This window comes from Lithobates pipiens, unplaced genomic scaffold (genome assembly GCF_037356315.1).
Source record: "Lithobates pipiens isolate NorthernLeopardFrog02 unplaced genomic scaffold, aLitPip1_a1.2 Scaffold_18, whole genome shotgun sequence".
Lineage (NCBI taxonomy): Eukaryota > Metazoa > Chordata > Amphibia > Anura > Ranidae > Lithobates > Lithobates pipiens.
Window position 1 is genome coordinate 350,507,723 of NW_027507758.1, and position 19,709 is coordinate 350,527,431.

A 19,709-nucleotide genomic window follows, 5' to 3' on the forward strand; every position below is an offset into this window, starting at 1 on the left:
TTAGTTTTAGTCGTATTTTGGTCGACTAAAATAGTATTCATTTAGTTGACTAAAATGTTGTAGTCCTTTTAGTCGACTAAATTAACACTGCCCACTAGGTGCTTGAGGTTGTCTAGTGTTTTGGGCGCAGAATGGATGCAATGAGGTGCTGAAAAAAAGGCAGCTCTTGAACGGACCATAAGCAACAACTGCCTACTATTCTCAGCAAGCTAAAAGTTAGATTCTAAAAGAAAAACAATGTGTGAAGTCAGTATCTACCTCATTATGCTGTCAGTTGACAGTACCTGATCCCATACCTGGAGTTTTGTGGAAGATTGGTATTGTTTTAGCCAATGCTGCTATATAAGGAATTTATTTGAATGTATTTGAAATAAGGGTCCATTGTGTACTAATTGAATATTAGTTTTATTAAATACTGTTTTTATATTTCTAAAATAAAAATGGTAAAATTAAAAAAATGGAAAAAAAAATTGTTTTGCGTTTTATGTCATGTCATTTTGGGACATATGTTCATCTGTTGATTGCTACTTATGGTTATGGTTAAGGCTCCATTCACATTTCTGTGACTTGTCATGCAACTTAACAAGTCATTACCCATGTTTTCCAATGATACCCATTCATATATGCGCAAACTTAAAGTTAAATCAACTTTAAACTAGCTCATGCACTACTTTGGGACAGCTTTCATGCAACCTGAGGGCCATAGACTTCAATGTTAACCCACATAAGTTTGATGAAAGTCCTACCTGAATGTTATACAATGCAACTTGTGTGCAACAGTTGTCCATTGTCACTGATCAAAGCCAAAGTCATATCCAAGTTGCACCATCCAACGTTTGGAGTCTTAGGCCCTGTACACACGGTCGGACATTCCGAAGACCAAATCCGTTTTTCCGATGGATTTTGGCCCAAACTTGTCTTGCATACACACGGTCATACAAAGTTGTCGGAAAATCAGATCGTTCTGAACGTGGTGACGTAGAACACATACGACGGGACTATAAAAAGTAGCCAATAGCTTTCGTCATTTATTCTGAGCATGCGTGGCACAAACTGGCGGCCTTCCAGCTGTTGCTAAACTACAAGTCCCATGATGCATTGCAAGGCTGACAGTTACAAGCATGGCTCCCACAGGCAGAGGCATGATGGGACTTGTAGTTTTGCAACAGCTGGAGGGCCGCCAGTTTGAGACCCCTGGTATAGGGACATCTGGTTAAATGTGCTGACATCACTGATCAGTGGAATATATTATGCTCCATTCACACCCAAGCGATCAGAAATCGCAGGCAGAATCACCACGATTCTGCCAGCAATTCAAAATTCTGGCAAATCACGGGACGCTTGAGCATTGCCATTATTTCTTAATGGCACCCCAATCAGTGCTACAATCACAGCAAATCGCAATGCATGATGCTGTCACTCAAAAGAAGCTCCTGATTTCAGCGCAATTTATCGCAATTTATCGCTGTAAAATCGCTCCGCGATTGGGGTGCCATTAAGAAGTACAGGCATACCCCACTTCTAAGTAAACAATGGGGTTTATTTACTAAAGCTGAAAAGTGCAAAATCAGGCTCCCTTCTGCATAGAAACCAATGAGCTTCTAACCCCAACTTGTTCAATTAAGCTTTGGTAATAAAACCTGGCAGCTCATTGGTTTCTATGCAGAAGTGAGCCTGATTTTGCACTTTCCAGCTCTAGTAAATAAACACTGTGTACATAAAAGTGGGGTATGCCTGTAATGTATCACACCAGCGTCCTGCGATTTGCTGCGATTCCGCCCTTTATTCAGATTGCTCAGAATATGATTTGGTATTTTGTTTCTTTTGTAAACATTTGATGAGCTTTGATGTACTTTTGACACACTGGGATTTATTTACTAAAGGCAAATCCACTTTGCACTACAAGTGTACTTAAAAGAGCACTTGGAAGTGCAGTAGCTTTACATCTGAGGGGAAGCTCTGCTGATTTTATAATCTAATCATGTACAAGCAAAAATGCTGTTTTTTATTTTCCCCCTCAGATTTACAAAGACTGCACTTCCAAGTGCTTCACATATTTTTTTTGGTTTAGTTAAAGCGGAGGTTCACCCAAAAACGGAACCTCCGCTTTTTGTAACCCTCCCCCCCTCCGGTGTCACATTTGGCACCTTTCAGGGTGGAGGTGGGTGCAGATACCTGTCTGAGACAGGTATTTGCACCCACTTCCGGGCACAGACTCCCACGGGAGTCTATGCCTCTTCCCATCCCGCCTCGCTGTCTGCTGGGACACACACGGGTCCCAGAGACAGCACAGACCATTCCGATTGTGCTGCGCAACTGCACAGTAGGGAAGCGGGAAGTGAAGCCGCAAGGCTTCATTTCCTGATTCCCTTACCGAAGATGACGGTGGCAGCACCCCAGGACTGAGGGACGGTTCGGCCTCGGGTGCCGACGTCGCTGGACCCTGGGTCAGGTGAGTGTCCTTATTTTAAAAGTCAGCAGCTGTAGTATTTGTAGCTGATGACTTTTAAAAAAAAAGTTTTTGCGGGACTCCAGCTTTAAGAGCCACCTATTTTTAAATTTAGTGATCTGTGTATGCTCTCATGTGAAACATTTTTAAATGTAAAACAAAGATTGTACACAGTACTGTATAGGAATAAACAGAATTGAAACTTTAGAATAAAATGTATCAAGTAAAATAAAATAGTAAAAAAAAAAAAAACATTCCAGACTCCAATTCCTCAATGTCTGAACTCACATATTCATTTTAATAGTTTTCCTTGGAAACTACAGCTGTAGATTGTACAGAAAGTGCATATATATTACTAAAGGAATTAATGATCTTCATCATTGTAGCTGTTTTCACTTTATATACCCATTCACAGATTCACAGAGGTCTATGCCCTCGTTCACACTGGACACAGCTTTGAAATAGTGCGGGTTCATCTGAACGTGCATGAATTCAAAGCTACATTTTAGTCTGACTTGAGGGTCACTTGAAAGACATCTGTGGGGGGTTCATGCTCATATGTCTATTGAAATCGCCCCAGAAGTCGCCAAAAGTGCAGGAACTACTTTTGGAAATCGGTGCAGCGATGAAAAACCGGCGTCGCACCGATTTGGATGCTTCTATAGTCGCCAATAGGCTCTGATTTGACATGCAATTTGACCTGTCAGATCGCATGTCAAATCACGCCAATGTGAATGGGAGCTAAAATACATAGGACATTTCTTTTTACATAATTGTATAAGTGAATCTCTATTGAATTAATAATTAATTGAGTAAAGATTCTCAACTCCTTTAGTCAGGGCTGCTGTTAGAAGTCATGGGGCCTCCTACAACCTACCTAACGGGGCCCCCTTCCACCCCGCCATCGACCCCCACCTATGACCCCACATCTAAACAAAATTCAGCTTTGTCTTCAAGTGCATGCAGTAGAAGGGGACAGAGGTTGAGGGCTGTAAAATTGCACAGCCGAGCTGCACTCCCCTCCGCCCCCCCCCCCCAAAAAACAAGTGTAAAAGAGGCCTAAGGCTACATTCACATCAGTGATCATAAGGGAAAATAGTTTGATTCCGCGCAGTGAAAAATGTATTAAGTACCAGCAGGAAATATAATTTAGATAAATGTTTGAAAATTGAATTACATATATAAAAAACTGCTGCCCCTACTGATTACTCCCACCTAAGAAAAAAATGGAGGTAGATGTGGTGCTGTTCGTTTAAATATCTTAAATAATTAGTGATATAGTGATGTGCCTAGTACAATTAAATAATGCAGCTTGTGAAAAATAGAAAAACTCATATATACAATAATATATATGTAGAAAAATGCAGAAAAATGCATAGTATACGATGTGATACTACACAAAAAATACACAAAATGAATCCTTAGAAAATAGTGAATAAATATAAAAAATGTCCATGATTACATGCAAAAATGCAAAGTTAATTATATATCTCCAACGTGATTAAATATTTTCAATGTGAATATGCTATTCCAATTTTAATATAAAACAAAGATTAAAGTTCATAGTCCCAAAAAGATTGAGTAGATGAAAGTGCTTTGTGCTGGTGAAGGAAAAAATAATGCTCGAGAAGACGCCAGCACTTTAACTGACAATTGCACGGTCATGCGATGTGGCTCCCAAATAAAATTGACATCCTTTTTTCCCACAAATAGAGCTTTCTTTTTGTGGTATTTGATCACCTCGGCAGTTCTTATTTTTTGCGCTATAAACAAAAAAAGAGCGACAAATTTGAAAAAACGCATTATACACATCGTACATGTTTTACATATTTTTGAGACCACTGTCATTTATACAGCAATCAGTGCTATACAAATGCACTGATTCCTGTGTAAATGACAGTGTGACACGTCACTGATCTCTGCTCCCACTCACAGGGAGAAGAGATCAGTGACACTGTCACTAGGCAGAATGGGGAGATGCTTGTTTATATCAGCATCTCCCCGTGAGATCGTGAGTATCCCCACGACGATCGAGTCCACGGGACCCAGGACCCAACTCACAGAGCTTCATCATAGGCACAGCAATGGCGAACTTACAGTCTTATATCTGGGACAAAGACTTACTTTGGTCTCACCCCCCCCCCCCCCCGAAGAGGACAGTGTAAGTAGGGCAGAGGTTGGTGTCAGTAGGGTGGTGAACAGTGTCAGTGTGGGGGAACAAGGGGGGCAGTGGTGCTCGATGAGGAAAAGAAGGGTAGTTGTGCTCCATGGGGGACAAGGGGGGCAGTGGTGCTCAGTGAGGGGAGATGAGGTACTGATGCTCGGTGGGGGAAAAAAGGGGGCACTGGTGATAAGTGAGGGGACAAAAGAGGGAACTGATGATCAGTGGGAGGTGGGGAGATGGGGATACTAGTGCTTAATAGGGGGGACAAAAAAGGGGCACTGGTGATCATTGGGGGGGGGGTGGGGGGGTACTGGATCTCAGTGGGGAAACAAAAAGTGGCATTAGTGATCAGTGGGAGGAGGTGATGGGAACTGGTGCTCAGTGAGGGACAAGGGGGGAACTGGTGCTCAGTCGGGGGAGATATGGGGTCCTGGTGCTTAGTGGGTGGAGTTGAGGGGCAGTGGTGCTTAATGAGGGGAGATGAGGGGTCCTGGTACTTATTGGGATCAGATTGGGGTGCTGCCAATCAGTGGGAAATGGGGGCATTTGTGCTCAATACCTGGCTACTTGATATCATCTAAAATCATGTGAAAGAAGAATTAGCCCTCTCTCACATTTCGTGTCTACTGATCTTTCTCCAGACAGATGCAGTGACAGCTCAGATGATCACTGCTACCAGGGACAAGCCAGGCCTAGGCTCCTCTGAAGGGATGCTGAGGATGCTGTTGACTGCTCAGATCATCACTGCTGCCAGGGACAAGCCAGGCCTGTGCTCCTCTGAAGGGATGCTGAGGATGCTGTTGACTGCTCAGATCATCACTGCTGCCAGGGACAAGCCAGGCCTGTGCTCCTCTGAAGGGATGCTGGGGATGCCAATGACAGCTCAGATCATCAGTGCCGCAGAGGCGGCTCTCCAATTAGGCAAATTAGGCGATTGCCTTAGGCCTCGCGATCACAGGGGCCCCGCAATCGCCAAATTTGCCTGATATGTGTAAGCGGGTGTTGCGGATCTCCATTCCGCTTGCTCTACCCGCCGGCCGCCGCTGGCAAATTACAGGAGTGGGTCAGAGAAGGAGACCTGCTTCATCCCCCCTGCTCAAGCCACCGCTAAAAGACTGGATGTCTCTCTCTCTCTATGCTCCCTGCCCATTCCCCTCCTTCCTCCTGTCAGAGGAGAGAGCAGAGCAGTAGAAGATCGGAGTGACCTTGTCTGTGTGGAGAGAGAGAGAAGCTGCTGCGGGCTCTTCTCCCCCCTCTCCTCCTCTCATCACTGTACTCATTTTTTCTTCCCCCCTCCTTCTTATTGGACAGGGAAAAAAATACTAAAATGAAGCAGAGAGGAGGATTGTGGGAAATGTAGTCCCGAGGGCTGGACATGCAATACTAAGGGGATAAACTGCACCCCCTAGCATGCCCCGCTGAAGAGGAGGGAGAGAGAGAAAGGAGCCCAGGAGAGCTTTTGGGGAAGTGCACCCAGGACTCCATCAGAGAGAGATAATCCCACTGCACTGCACCACCAGAGAGAAAGCCACACAGCCAGCACCATCCCTTCTGAAGAAATCTGTGAAGTTATTTCCAGAATACAGATCTGGGCACTATCCAGCGGAGTTGCCACGGGCAACCCAGAATGAGCTCATTTCTGATCGGAGGAACCATTGTTGCTGTATCCCCGGGTCTGGTAAGAGGGCCGGTCGGCCATAATCTACTGCTATCCATAGAAACTGCCCACCCTGTTATTTTTTGGCCCTAATACTGCCCGCAGGCCCTATTCACAGCTGCAATGTGCACCAGCAATTAGAGATGAAGTTTTAGGACTTAGTGCTGGTTCACACTGCAGCAATTTTCAACATCAGATGTGATTTGTACCACACTGCAGTTAAACTCACATGCAATCTCTGTGCGATGCGATTTCAGCCATACAGATAGTATGGCTGAATTCACATTGCATTCGGACCAAACTCGCACAGGACCATTTTTTGGTCTGCAGCAGAATAGGAACGTGTGGGTGTTCACACCCATGCGATCTGATTCATGTCCGAATTTGCAGTTTGCACTGTGATATGCAAACTGATTTGGGGGTGTCATTAACTTTTAACTGACACTCCCAGCAGTTATCATAGGGCAGTGTGAACTGCCACCGGGAGACATGCAATGCGGGAACCCGCAGTGGATTCGCTGGGTTCCCACATCACTGCAGTGTGAACCAGCACTTAGGCTTGGTTCACATTGGTGTAATGCGAGAACCCTGCAAATCCACTGCGGGTTCCCACATCGCACCTGACTCGCAGGCGGTTCACACTGCCTTATACGAAAAGCTGGGAGTGTCAATACAAAGTTAATGACACCCTCAGGTCGGTTCACATACTGCTGTGCAAACTGTCAATTCAGACATGAATCGGATCACACGGGTGTGAACACCCATGCAATCTGATTCTGGTGCTGACCAAAAAAGGGTCCTGCATGACCTGGGTCCAAATGCGATGCAAATTCAGCCATACTATCTGTATGGCAGAAATCGCATAGCACAGACTTCACATGTGATTTGCACTGCAGTGTGGTGCGAATCACATGTGAGGTTGCACAGCACACTGGTGTGAACCAAGCCTAAAGACTGCACTATAACTATAATGGCCCCAGGGCTATGGCCGGCACTACCATATGGCAACTTAAGCAGCCACCTCAGGGTGCCAGGATATGGGGGCAGTAAAATCCTAATCCTCAGCCACTTGCTGGGGATTCTGATTTTTACAATGCTGAATGTGTTTTTTTTTTACAGACTCCTAGCCCCTATAGCAGCTGGGAGTGTGCGTACTTTAGTAAAGCTGACTGTCACCTTTCATGTGGAAGTGTTACAAGTGGCTGTGAAGCCGACTATCACTTTCACCATTGCCATGATGTGCAACCCTCTTCACCGTGTTTACCAGGCACCACTGTCCCACCTGCGGGCTCGGTGCTGTCGTGGTGGGTGGCACTAAGAAGGGCGGCGGTAGCTCAGCAGACCTTCGTCCACTCAGCCACCCTCCTGTACACAGACTGGGAAGTGTCATGTATGATGTCAGGGGCGGACTGGAATGGGAGGCAGAGTTACAATTGCCCCCTAGGCCACTCTAACCTATGTTAAAAACAGCTGGCAGCCACTGTCCACTGCCTTTTTTTTCTTCTGTAGGAAGTTGGGCCGGCAGCCCAGCCAGCCGCTGTTTTATTCCAGGAGTTGTAGTCCGCGCTCAAGCTCCTGAGCAGGGCAGAGGAAACTACCACTCTGGTGAGCCTGCATTTATGGACACTGGTGAGGCTGCATTGATGGGCACTGATGAGGCTGCACTGGTGAGGCTGCATTTAAAAACCAGGTGAGCATGGATGAGCAGATTCAGTGGTTCAATGGGCCACTTGATTGGACAGGCTGCCAGCCCTCCCCTGTATGATATCACTTCTTGGACCAGGGATAAGTAAACAAAAATCCTTGCACCGGCCCTGCGCAGTTTGTTGTTGCCATTTAAAGGGGGGCACCACCTTCTCTCATTTTTTTGAGTGCACTCGAAAACCACTAGGAAACTGCTATTCCTTTAGACACGTTTAGGTTACAGTTGTGTTGCTAAATATTGATTTACCTATTCTCGTATTGATTTTTCTGCTATTGATTAGGGATGAGCTTCGTGTTCGAGTCGAACATACGTTCGACTCGAACATCGGCTGTTCGCCCGTTCAGCGAATTCCGAACGTTATGGGCCGTTCGCGCCAAATTCGTGTGGCGCTCACGGCCCACAATGCACTGCGTCATCGCAGTGCATTGCTGGCTCATGATTGGCCAAGCATGCACTGTGACCCCGCATCCTTGGCCAATCACAGCGCCAGCAGCGAGGAGAGCCATGATTGGCCACAGGCAGGATGCCTGTGGCCAATCATAGCTCAGGCTGTGTAGTACACGCCCCACACTATATAAGGCCGCCAGCGCGGCGGCCTAGTGTAGTGTGTTGGTGTCTGAAGCAGTTAGTGGGTGTTCTGTGTACCTTCAACACAGTACACACCGATTGTTTTTGGCCGATTTTCGATCTTGCTGTTGTGTAGTGGTTGTTGTCTGTGTGCCTTGACCGCAGTATACACCGCTATATTCACCTCACCTATATAGCTAGTGATCTATCTTTTATAATAGAGCTTGCAGTCAGTAGTGTTAGGAGCTTGTGTGTGCTGTCTGCGTGCTCTGTACCCAGTACACACCGCTATATCCACCTACATAGCTCTTCTCTATTTGAGCCCACTTGCCATCTGCAGGAGTTATTGGAAGTTGTGTGTGCCTCCAGCACAGCACAGTATACATCTGTATATACCCCTTTATCTCTGGTGTTCTATAAAAAAAGGCATCTGCAGGAGTTAGTGGGTTTTTTGTGCCTCCAGCACAATATACACCTGTATCTACCCTTTATTGCTGTTCTCTAATAGAGCCATCTGCAGGGCTTAGTGGGTGTTGTGTGACTCAATTACAGTATACCCCTTTATCTCTGGTGTTCTATAATAAAGGCATCTGCAGGAGTTAGTGGGTGTTGTGTGACTCCAGCACAATATACACCTGTATCTACCGTTTATTGCTGTTCTCTAATAGAGCCATCTGCAGGGATTAGTGGGTGTTGTGTAACTCCATTACACTGCTGTTTTACCCAACTCCCTTCAGGCCATTACCATGTCTGGAAGGCCAGCAAGGAGAGGCAGACAGGCGCGAGCCGTTAAAAGAGGGCAAGCAGGCTCTGTGTCTAGAGACAACAGTGCTGGTCGTGGACGCGGTGCATTGTCATCAGCACGTGGCCATGGGACACGCTTGTCCTTCTTTTCGGCAGCTGGACATGTTGAACCGCAACATGCCAACGACTTGGTAGAGTGGATGACCAAGCCTTCTTCATCCTCCTCATCCTCTCTCACCCAGTCTCAGGGTACTAGCAAAGCAGCTGCCAACGCATCGTCTTCCCTCCTCTCAATGTCATCATCAGTGACTCCTTCCCTAGACCCACCACGTCCTCCTGAAGAGTCTCCTGAACTCTTTGAGCACAGTGTTGGGTACATGCTCCAGGAGGATGCCCAGTGTTTTGTGGGCTCTGATGATGACACTCAGCTAGAGGAAGGCAGTAGCGTGAGCGCAGAGAGAGGGGATGCTCAAGAAGGACAGCAATCTGGCAGTCATGTTCCACAAGCTGCAGCATACTGCCAGGTTTGCTACAGCGATGAAGAGGGAGGGGATGATGAGGGCACTGACTCCACGTGGGTGCCTGGAAGGAGAGAGGAGGAGGAGGAGGCACATGTCCAACGAGGCAGGATGCCCTCCAGGGGCCAGCTTAGGGGCAGCACACCGACTGAATCACACCGCAGAGCTCCGCCTGTGCAGGGCGCTGCCTCTGCGCGTTATTCTAAAAGTTCTTTGGTGTGGGCCTTTTTTGAGACGAGTGCATCAGATCGCACCGCTGCTATTTGCAACATATGTCTCAAGCGTATCTCGCGTGGCCAAAACATCAGCCGCTTGGGCACCACATGCTTGACCAGACATATGTTGACCTGCCATGCAGCTCGTTGGCAAGCGTACCTCAAAGACCCACACCAAAGAACAAAGCGGACCTCTCCTTGCTCCTCATCAGCTGGCATCTCCAACCCCACTAGACCTTCAGTCCTCTCTGAAACCTGCTCTGAGAGGAATGAAGGTGTAGAATTAGGTGTGTCACAGCCAAGTGCTTCCGGGAACTCTGCTAGCGGTACACTCACGTCCGATTATAGCAGGCAAATGTCCCTGCCCCAGCTGCTGGACCGGCGAAAGAAGTTCACTCCCAGCCATCCACATGCCCAGCGGTTGAATGCTAGCTTGGCTAAATTGCTAGCAATTCAACTGCTGCCTTTTCAGTTGGTAGACTCGGCCCCCTTCCTTGAGTTTGTACAATGTGCGGTTCCTCAGTGGCAGGTCCCCAAACGCCACTTTTTCTCACGGAAGGCGATTCCGGCTCTCTACCGGCATGTGGAAGGCAATGTCCTTGCCTCGCTGGACAGGGCGGTCAGTGGTAAGGTGCATATTACCGCTGACTCATGGTCCAGCAGGCATGGACAGGGACGTTACCTGTCTTTCACGGCCCATTGGGTCACTCTTCTGGCAGCTGGGAAAGATGCAGGACAAGGTGCAGTAGTGTTGGAGGTTGTTCCGCCACCACGCCTCCAAAATGCTACTATTGGTTGTGACACACCTCTCTCCTCCACCCCCTTCTCTTCTTCTTCCTCCATGGCCTCTTCCAGTGCTCTGTCCTCAGAACCAGCGGTGCTTCGTAGGCGTTCCAGGGGCTACGCAAGTACGCAGGCAAAACAATGCCATGCCGTGCTTGCGCTGGTTTGTTTGGGGGACAGGAGCCACACTGGGGCGGATGTTTTGTCAGCTCTGCAGGGGCAGGCCGAGAGGTGGTTGACGCCACGCCAGCTTAAGCCAGGAATGGTGGTTTGTGACAATGGCACCAACCTCCTCTCCGCCCTCCGACAGGGACAACTGACCCATGTGCCCTGTGTAGCTCACGTCCTTAACCTGGTGGTGCAGCGGTTCTTGGGCAGGTACCCCGGCTTACAGGATGTCCTGAAGCAGGCCAGGAAAGTCTGTGTGCATTTCTGCCGATCATTTAATGCCTGTGCTCGGCTGGCTGAGCTCCAAAAGGAGTTGAACCTGCCCAAGAACCGCCTTATATGTGACATGCCCACCAGATGGAACTCAACGTTGGCCATGCTGCAGCGGCTGCACACGCAGCAGAGGGCCATCAATGAGTACCTGTGCGACTACGGCACCAGGACAGGGTCAGGGGAGCTCGGTTTTTTCTCACCACGCCAGTGGGGCATGATCAGGGATGCATGCACTGTGCTGTCACCGTTTGAGGAGGCCACAAGGATGGTGAGCAGTGACAGTGCATGCATCAGTGACACTGTACCTCTTGTCCACCTCTTGGAGCATACGCTGTGTGGAATAATGGACAGGGCACTTGAGGCAGAACAGAGGAAGGAAGACTTCCTTGCCTCTCAAGGCCCCCTTTATCCAGACAGTGTTCCTGCTGTGCCACCCATCACACAGGAAGAGGATGAGGAGGAGGAAGAGGAGGAGGAGGATGATGATTGTGTCAGCATGGAGGTGGAGGCTGGCACTCAGCATCAGCAGCAGCAGTCTTGTAGGGATGATTTACAGTCCCAAGAAACACGTGGACTTGTACGTGGCTGGGAGGAGGTAGCTGCGGATCATGTTGTCCTTAGTGACCCAGAGGACTCTGGACCGAATGCCTCAGCTAACCTACGCTGCATGGCCTCCCTGATCCTGCAAAGCCTGCGGAAGGATCCTCGTATTCTTCGGATCAAGGAGAGGGACCATTACTGGCTGGCCACTCTCCTTGATCCACGGTACAAGGGTAAGGTTGCCGACCTTATCTTGCCATCGCAGAGGGAGCAGAGGATGAGACATCTCCGGGAGGCCTTGCAGAAAGGTCTGTGCAACGCGTTCCCAGAGACTGGGAGGTTACAAACTCCTGGTGCTGGACAACGTGTTGCTGAGGCATCGGTCAGAAGGAGCGGTGGAGAAGGTGGCCGTCTGACTGATGCTTTCAGACAATTTTTTAGTCCGCAGCCCCAAGGTATGATCGGTTCCAGCACCCATCGCCAGCATCTGATTTACATGGTGCAGGAATACCTAGGGGCAAGGTCAGACTTGGACACCTTTCCCACCGAAAATCCTCTGGCTTACTGGGTCTTGAGGATGGATCACTGGCCAGAGCTTGCACAGTATGCAATTGAGCTACTGGCCTGTCCTGCATCCAGCGTTCTTTCGGAACGCACCTTCAGTGCTGCTGGTGGCTTTGTTACCGATCACAGGGTGCGCCTGTCCACCGAATCAGTTGATTGACTGACCTTCATCAAGATGAATCAGTCTTGGATCACCCACAGCTACCAAGCACCTGAAGCTGATGTAACAGAATAATTTTTTTTTAAATATCACATCCCTTCAAGACTGCCTATGCTGATGCTGAGTGACTGTCCTGTTATGTTGATTGTCTATCCTCTTCCTCCTCCGCTGATATGTTGGAAGAACATTTCTGGCTCTGGGTGATGCCATCAGCCCAATTTTTCTGCCCCTGTTTAACAGGGGTGTTTAAGTACAATTTTTGATGCAATGCTTTGCAGCAGGGCTAATTCCTGCAATCAAACAAGAGTATATGGGAGAGGTTGCAGTGTCGTGGCACCAGCACCAGTGCCTAAGGCCCATTTTTTCTGCCCCTGTTTAACAGGGGCGTTTAATTACAATTTTTGATGCAATGCTTTGCAGCAGGGCTAATTCCTGCAATAAAACTAGAGTATATGGAAGAGGTTGCAGTGTGGTGGCACCAGCACCAGTGCCTAAGGCCCAATTTTTCTGCCCCTGTTTAATAGGGGCGTTTAATTACAATTTTTGATGCAATGCTTTGCAGCAGGGCTAATTCCAGCAATAAAACTAGAGTATATGGGAGAGGTTGCAGTGTGGTGGCACCAGCACCAGTGCCTAAGGCCCAATTTTTCTGCCCCTGTTTAACAGCCACATGTAATTACAATTCTTGATATAATATTTCACAGGAGGGCCCCTTCCTGTGCCCACCCAGAGTAACGGTGAGGACTTATAGTGTTGTGGCACCAGCACCACAACCACCAAAGGTCAATTTTTCTACCACTGTTCAACAATGGCATGTAATTACAATTCTTGATATAATCGTTCACAGCAGGGCGCTCCAGCGCCCACCAAGAGTCACTTTCAGGGCTTACAATGTTGTGGCAAAACCAACACCTTGTTCCGCCATTTCTGCAGAGCATATAGGGCAGGCCCCTACTTTCAAACATCCAACTTACAAACATCTCCTACTTGCAAACGGAAGGAGACAACAGCAAGTGAGATGAAAAAAGATGGACGACAAAACAAATTATACAGGGGTGATAACCCTTCCCTATTTTTTCCAAAAAGCTTAAAAATAGTTTTTTTGACTGGAGCTACACTTTAAAAATGTACCAGTTGAAAATTACAAACAGATTCAACTTAACACAACAAACCTACACAGTCCCTGTCTTGTTTGCACCACCTGTATACTATTGTTCTGAGTATATAGGGCCTGGGGGGCCACACGTATTTCCTTTTTTTAATATGGGTACAGGGTTCCCCTTAATATGCGTACAAGACCCAAATAGGCTGGTAATGGGCAGGGAGGGCTACCCATGCCATTTTTCTCAATGATTTTCAACCATATTGCAGGAACCACATATAACATTAAAACCGCAAGCAGTTTTAAATGGTGTTATTTCCGTTTAATGTCATTTTGTGCAGGGACTGTTCTAAACACGGGAAACACGTGGCACTTCACAGGCATACTACAGACACCCCCCAGGCACTATATTTAAAGGAATATTTCACATTTTTTTCACTTTAATCATCAATAAAATCAGTGCTCCCGCCAAAACGGACATTTTTAAAAACATTTTAGGCATTGACCCATGTCCCCTGGGGCAGGAGCCAGGTCCCCAAACCCTTTTTAGGACAGTATCTTGCATATTATCCGTTAAAATTAGCACTTTTAATTTCGAACGTTCGAGTCCCATAGACTTCAATGGGGTTCTAACGTTCATACGAATTTGGGGTCCGTTCGAAAGTTCTGGTGCGAACCGAACCGGGGGGTGTTCGGCTCATCCCTACTATTGATATAGAGCTGCTTTTATAGATATATTTGTTTACATTTATTACCTGAGGGCGGTTCTACTCTGCTTTGTGAACTGAGCTTTTTGTCATTTATGCAAGTTCCTAATTCTAGACAAATAATGTCTACCACTAAGCACGTGTGTAATTGTTTATTGCCTATATGCTACAGTAAGGTGAAAGGTACTATATGCTATGTGTGTTTATAGTGATTGAATCAACCAGGTGTGTCAGAGGGGCTGAGGGTGTTCTTGGAGTTGAGGCGCAGAACAGGGAACCCAAAATTACCAAGCTGCTCCTTCAGGGGTAATGCGACACACATTACCCTAGTTTTGATTGACAGGGGACCTTAACACTGCTCAGAGCCCTGTCTCACTTAAAGTGGTTGTAAACCCTTACAACCAACTTTGACCTACAGGTAAGCCTAGATTAAGGCTTACCTGTAGGTCCAAGAAATATCTCCTAAACCTACACGGTTTAGGAGATATTTGCCGAAAGACAGGCACCACTGTCTACGGCGCATGCCCGCGGTCAACGGCGATATGCCGCGAGTGGTGGCTCCCGTGCGCATGCGCGGGAGTGACATCATAGCGGCTTCGCCGAATGACAGCGGCGTAGCAGCGAGACCCACCGAGGAGATGGATGCTCCGGACTACAGGGGACAGCGGTGACTTCGCTGGCTCCTGTGTCAGGTAAGTGACACATAATGGACTACTATGCGATGCATAATAGTCCATTATGCTTTACCTTTGCAGAGAATGAAAGAGGAAGTAAACTCATCAGGGTTTACTTTCTCTTTAAGTGCGCCGAACATCTGATCTGCAGCACTTTATTTTAGAGGTGACAGGGCATATTAATGCCACTGTGTGAAGGCAACGTTAAGAGCCCTGTTACGCTCACCTCTCTTGTAACCTAAGACTCCTGATGTTCTGCCTGCCAGCCAATGAGGAGTGATGTTGCATCCGCACACGTCACTTTTCCTATCCACCACACAAGCATCTCAATCTGGGAAGGCCTGCAGCATAGTTCAAGGGCATCAGTGGGGCCTCATGTCTAAGTTTTGCCTAAGGCCTCACAAAGCCTAGAGCCGCCTCTGCCGCCAGGGACAAGCCAGGCATGGGCTTCTCTGGAGGGGTGCTAGGGATGCCAATGACAGCTCAGATCATCAGTGCTGCCAGGGACAAGCCAGGCATGGGCTTCTCTGGAGGGGTTCTAGGGATGCCAATGACAGCTCAGGTCATCACTGCTGCCAGGGACAAGCCAGGCATGGGCTTCTCTGGAGGGATGCTAGGGATGCCAATGACAGCTCAGATCATCACTGCTGCCAGGGACAAGCACAGTGCAAGTTAGTTGTGATCACGTGCACTGCTCTGTGCACACTACAAATCCCATAGTCCATCTCAGGAGCAGCAAGAGAGGGTGACTACATTTCTACATACAGTAAGACTATAGAGAATGGATGTAGATACCCTTTAGGAGGAAGTTGGATCACAGCAGCAAAAAAAGAAGGAAACATACTAAAGACGCTAGATACTATGTAATATCTCATTTCAGATAAGTGCACACCAGATGTATTTTTCAGGCACCCATGATGCTTTTCTACAAATATCTTACAAATTAGAATTCCCTTTATCAGAAAATAAAATATCCGTTAAAAGATTTTGCCTAATGCATTAACTCCCCTGTTTGATGCTAAAGAACATCAGAAATAATAATCCCAAACTGTGTAATGTGCTGTATGATTAATTCCACATTCAACTTAAAGAGGACCTGTGCTGGCACTGAGAATCATAAACTGTCAGCTGGACATTTCCTCTTAAAAAAAAAAGTGTCACTCTACTAATCAAAAACTATCCATTGGGAAATTGTTTCTTTGATCTGCCCTCTCCTATCACCTGTATCCCACTCTTGATCAGTGTGGCCATTCATCACATTGAGCTTCTGAGAAAGGGCACTAAAAAGTCCAGCTAAAAGGTTATGATGCCCATTCCTAGTTTGCATTCACTTTAAAATAAAAGAAATGAATCATACACAAATTTACAGAATATTAGAGTATTATTTATGCAAATAATCTTTAACATCCAATACAAAACTCTGTGCCCTCCTCTTGTTCAGACCAGAGGATAAAGTGCTTGAAAATAGCTGGAACAACTACTTGTGCTTTTTCAAGCTACCACAAGAGGGTGGTGTTGTATGTGATTTAACAACGTTTTAATGCAGGAGCACAATGATCACTCCTGATCTTGAAACTCTTGGAAGGCTTATCATACAAGTCACCTTAATACTTAGCAGGGTTGCCAACCTCTTGCAATTTTTTTTTACTTACAGAATGTGGGAAATTTACTGACAGAGCACATTTTTTACAGACAACCTGAATAAAATGTCAGAACTCCTTTAAGGCCTGGTTCACACCTATGCAGGTTGCAGTTTACATATTCCAGGTGCATTTTGTGTTTTTCAGTGCACGTTTGTGATCCATTGAAGTCTATGGAACCAAAAATAAGTCCCTGGCTCTTTCCATAAAATGCACAGATGTGAACTACATCCATAGGAAACCATGTTAAATGGACTGTAGTGTGTTTGTGCAAAACTGAAAATGCACTATAAAAAGCATAGGTGTGAACCAGGCCTTAGAAACTAAAGCAATCCATATTTAAACAGTATAAATCCAATCTGTAAACGCTGAAAATACCCATAACAGGTAATTGGTCTGGTTTACATTTATAAAGTCAATATAGATTATTGTGGGATGAATTGTCATATTAGGTATAGCTCCACATCCCTTGATAATTTGAAAGGGTGAAGAGAGAAATTGGTGTGACTTTTCAGGTAGAAAATCAAAGTTCCAAAACTTCTTTAAAACTTAAATATTTATTAATGAATATGTTAAAATAATATATCCGTATAAAAAAAAATATATATAGACATAACCCATTACAAATGGTCCTTGAATTCAAAGCGGTATTAAGGTGGTAAATCCTGACATATTTCGCCCACAAAGCTTTTTTCAGGGGGTGTATTGTTCGCTAAGGGGTCATGGCACTACATCAAATGAAAACAATACTTAATATTGTTAAATGGATAAAATATTTTAACTATTGTAAGTTTTTCATCAATAAATATTGAAGTTTTAATGAAGTTTTGTGACTTTGATATTGCACCTGAAATGTCCCACCAATTTACAAAGTCAACAGAACAAGACAAATTATCAGCCATCCTGCTGGGATATAGTTGTAAAAATTGCCAAAGTGAGTAATGGGCATGACCAGATTTCATCTAATAGTGGGAGTGGCCTAAAAGAGGATAATTAAACAGAACTGCTTTTGACCATCTACCTCTAAATGAACATACCAGCCTTGATGCTTAGCTTCATAGTGCGGCAATGTTAACTCAACATGTCAAGTTTGACAGACGGCATCGCCTGTCAAACTTGCCCATTTGGGCTCAATGCTTGGCTTGCAGTTGTGACACAGTATTTCAATGCAAAATTCCTATTCGCCTGAAAAAAAAACACATTCAGGACACAGCAGTATTACCTTCTGCATTAACGGTGGGAGGTTCTTAAAAGGGGCATTAAATACCAGGGGTGTGCATTAAGTACAGCATGCAGGGCTCAGGCGTGCACTACATACAAGGGTACAGGGTTCAAATGTGCACTATATAGAGAGTGGAGAGTTCAAACGTGCACTACATACAGAGTGCAGGGTTCAGGGGTGCGCTACATAAAGAGTGCAGGGTTCAGGTGTGTGCTGTGTACAGACTGCAGGGTTCAGGCGGTGCACTGCGTACAGAGTGCAAAGTACGGGGGGCCCCCTTTTGTTGCTAAATTGCCCCTCCCCCAGTACGGTACTTTACTCCAACCCCAAATCCCCCTCTTTGACAGTACCTGATAGAGAACTGCAGCTGCAGAAGAGCAGAATAGTTTATTTAGGAGGAGAGTGTAGTGTAGCTTCAGGGCATGTGGGGCCGTGGGCACAGGCTTCAGTAGCTGTTGCCACTAGACAAGCACCGGGTTTCAAGTACCTATGCAGGTAAGTGTCAGGTAAAGCACTGCTGAGATCATACTGCAGCCAGAACTAGAAGAGCAGGATCTATTTAAAAATAATCCAAACTGGCTCCAAAATCTGTTTTTTTTTTTACGTGGTTTTTCAGCTCTTTAGTGCCACCCCTAGGGCTCCTTCTGCTAATTTGGTGTTAGTAGAAGTTTGGTGAGTGTTGATTCGGACTTTTCATTTTGCGCTTTTCATTTCAGGCTTTTCAGTTTGCGCTTTTCAGTTCGTTTCTGAATGGCCATTCGTCAACCAGCCATGTTGCAGAATCGCGGGGGTAATGTGTTATTTATTATTGGCCTTGGAGTTATTTCTTTGACCCAAGTCCAGTCCAGGAACAGGAGGATTTCTTGGACCAAAAATTGGTTGCTTTATTAACCATGACCAATTATGTCATATGCCTTTGCTGCGGGAGATCCAGGGGAATAATCCAGATGATTTACGGAATTAACTCCGGATGACGGACCCCTGCTTTCACCATATCTTGGCATTGTTGACTCCCTATAGTAAGAAGCAGGACACATGCATGAGGCTTTTATTTTATTTTTTGGTTGAATAATAATGATTTCATTTGTTATATTTTCTATATTTTTGGATGCACGGAATGCGCTTTTTGATTAAGTTCTATTGGCATTTTTAATGCACAATAAAAAAATTGTGGAGAATAATACTTGGATATGTGTTTTACTTCAAATTCAGTTTGGGAGTAGGCAGTTACATTTTAAAAAATACAATGTAAAATTGACAAGGGACACCAACTATGGGATAATACTGTTGTGGTAACCTGCACCCAAAAAAAAAAAAAAAAATAGAAGAAGAGAATGTGCGCTGCAATTCGAGATTTTATAATTTGCCAAATCAAGAATGTTAATTCTCCATTACGAACGCTAATTTACAAGACCGACCGCTTCTGGCTCATCCTTGCTTCCGAGCATGCGTGTTTGTACTTTGGACTTTTGTCCGACGGACTTGTGTACACATGCTCAGCAAATCCGACAACAGACATTTGTCTGCGGAAAATTTATTAGCCTGCCATCCATTTGTCCATGGAAAATCCGATAACAATTGTCCAATGGAGCATACAAACGGTTAGACTTTCTGCCAACAGCCTGTCATCACACAATTCCCATCGGAAAATCCGACAGTGTGTACGAGGCTTTAGACTTTTTTTTTTTTAAACTGATTAACAAATGGAAACACAACATTTATTTACTGTGAATATCAGTGCATTTTCCATGCGCCAAATCAACAATGCTGTTATACAAATTCTATGTGTTGTTTTGCCAGCTGTGCCAGAGTCCTGACCTCAACCTGATAGACCACCTTTGGGATGAATTAGAGTGG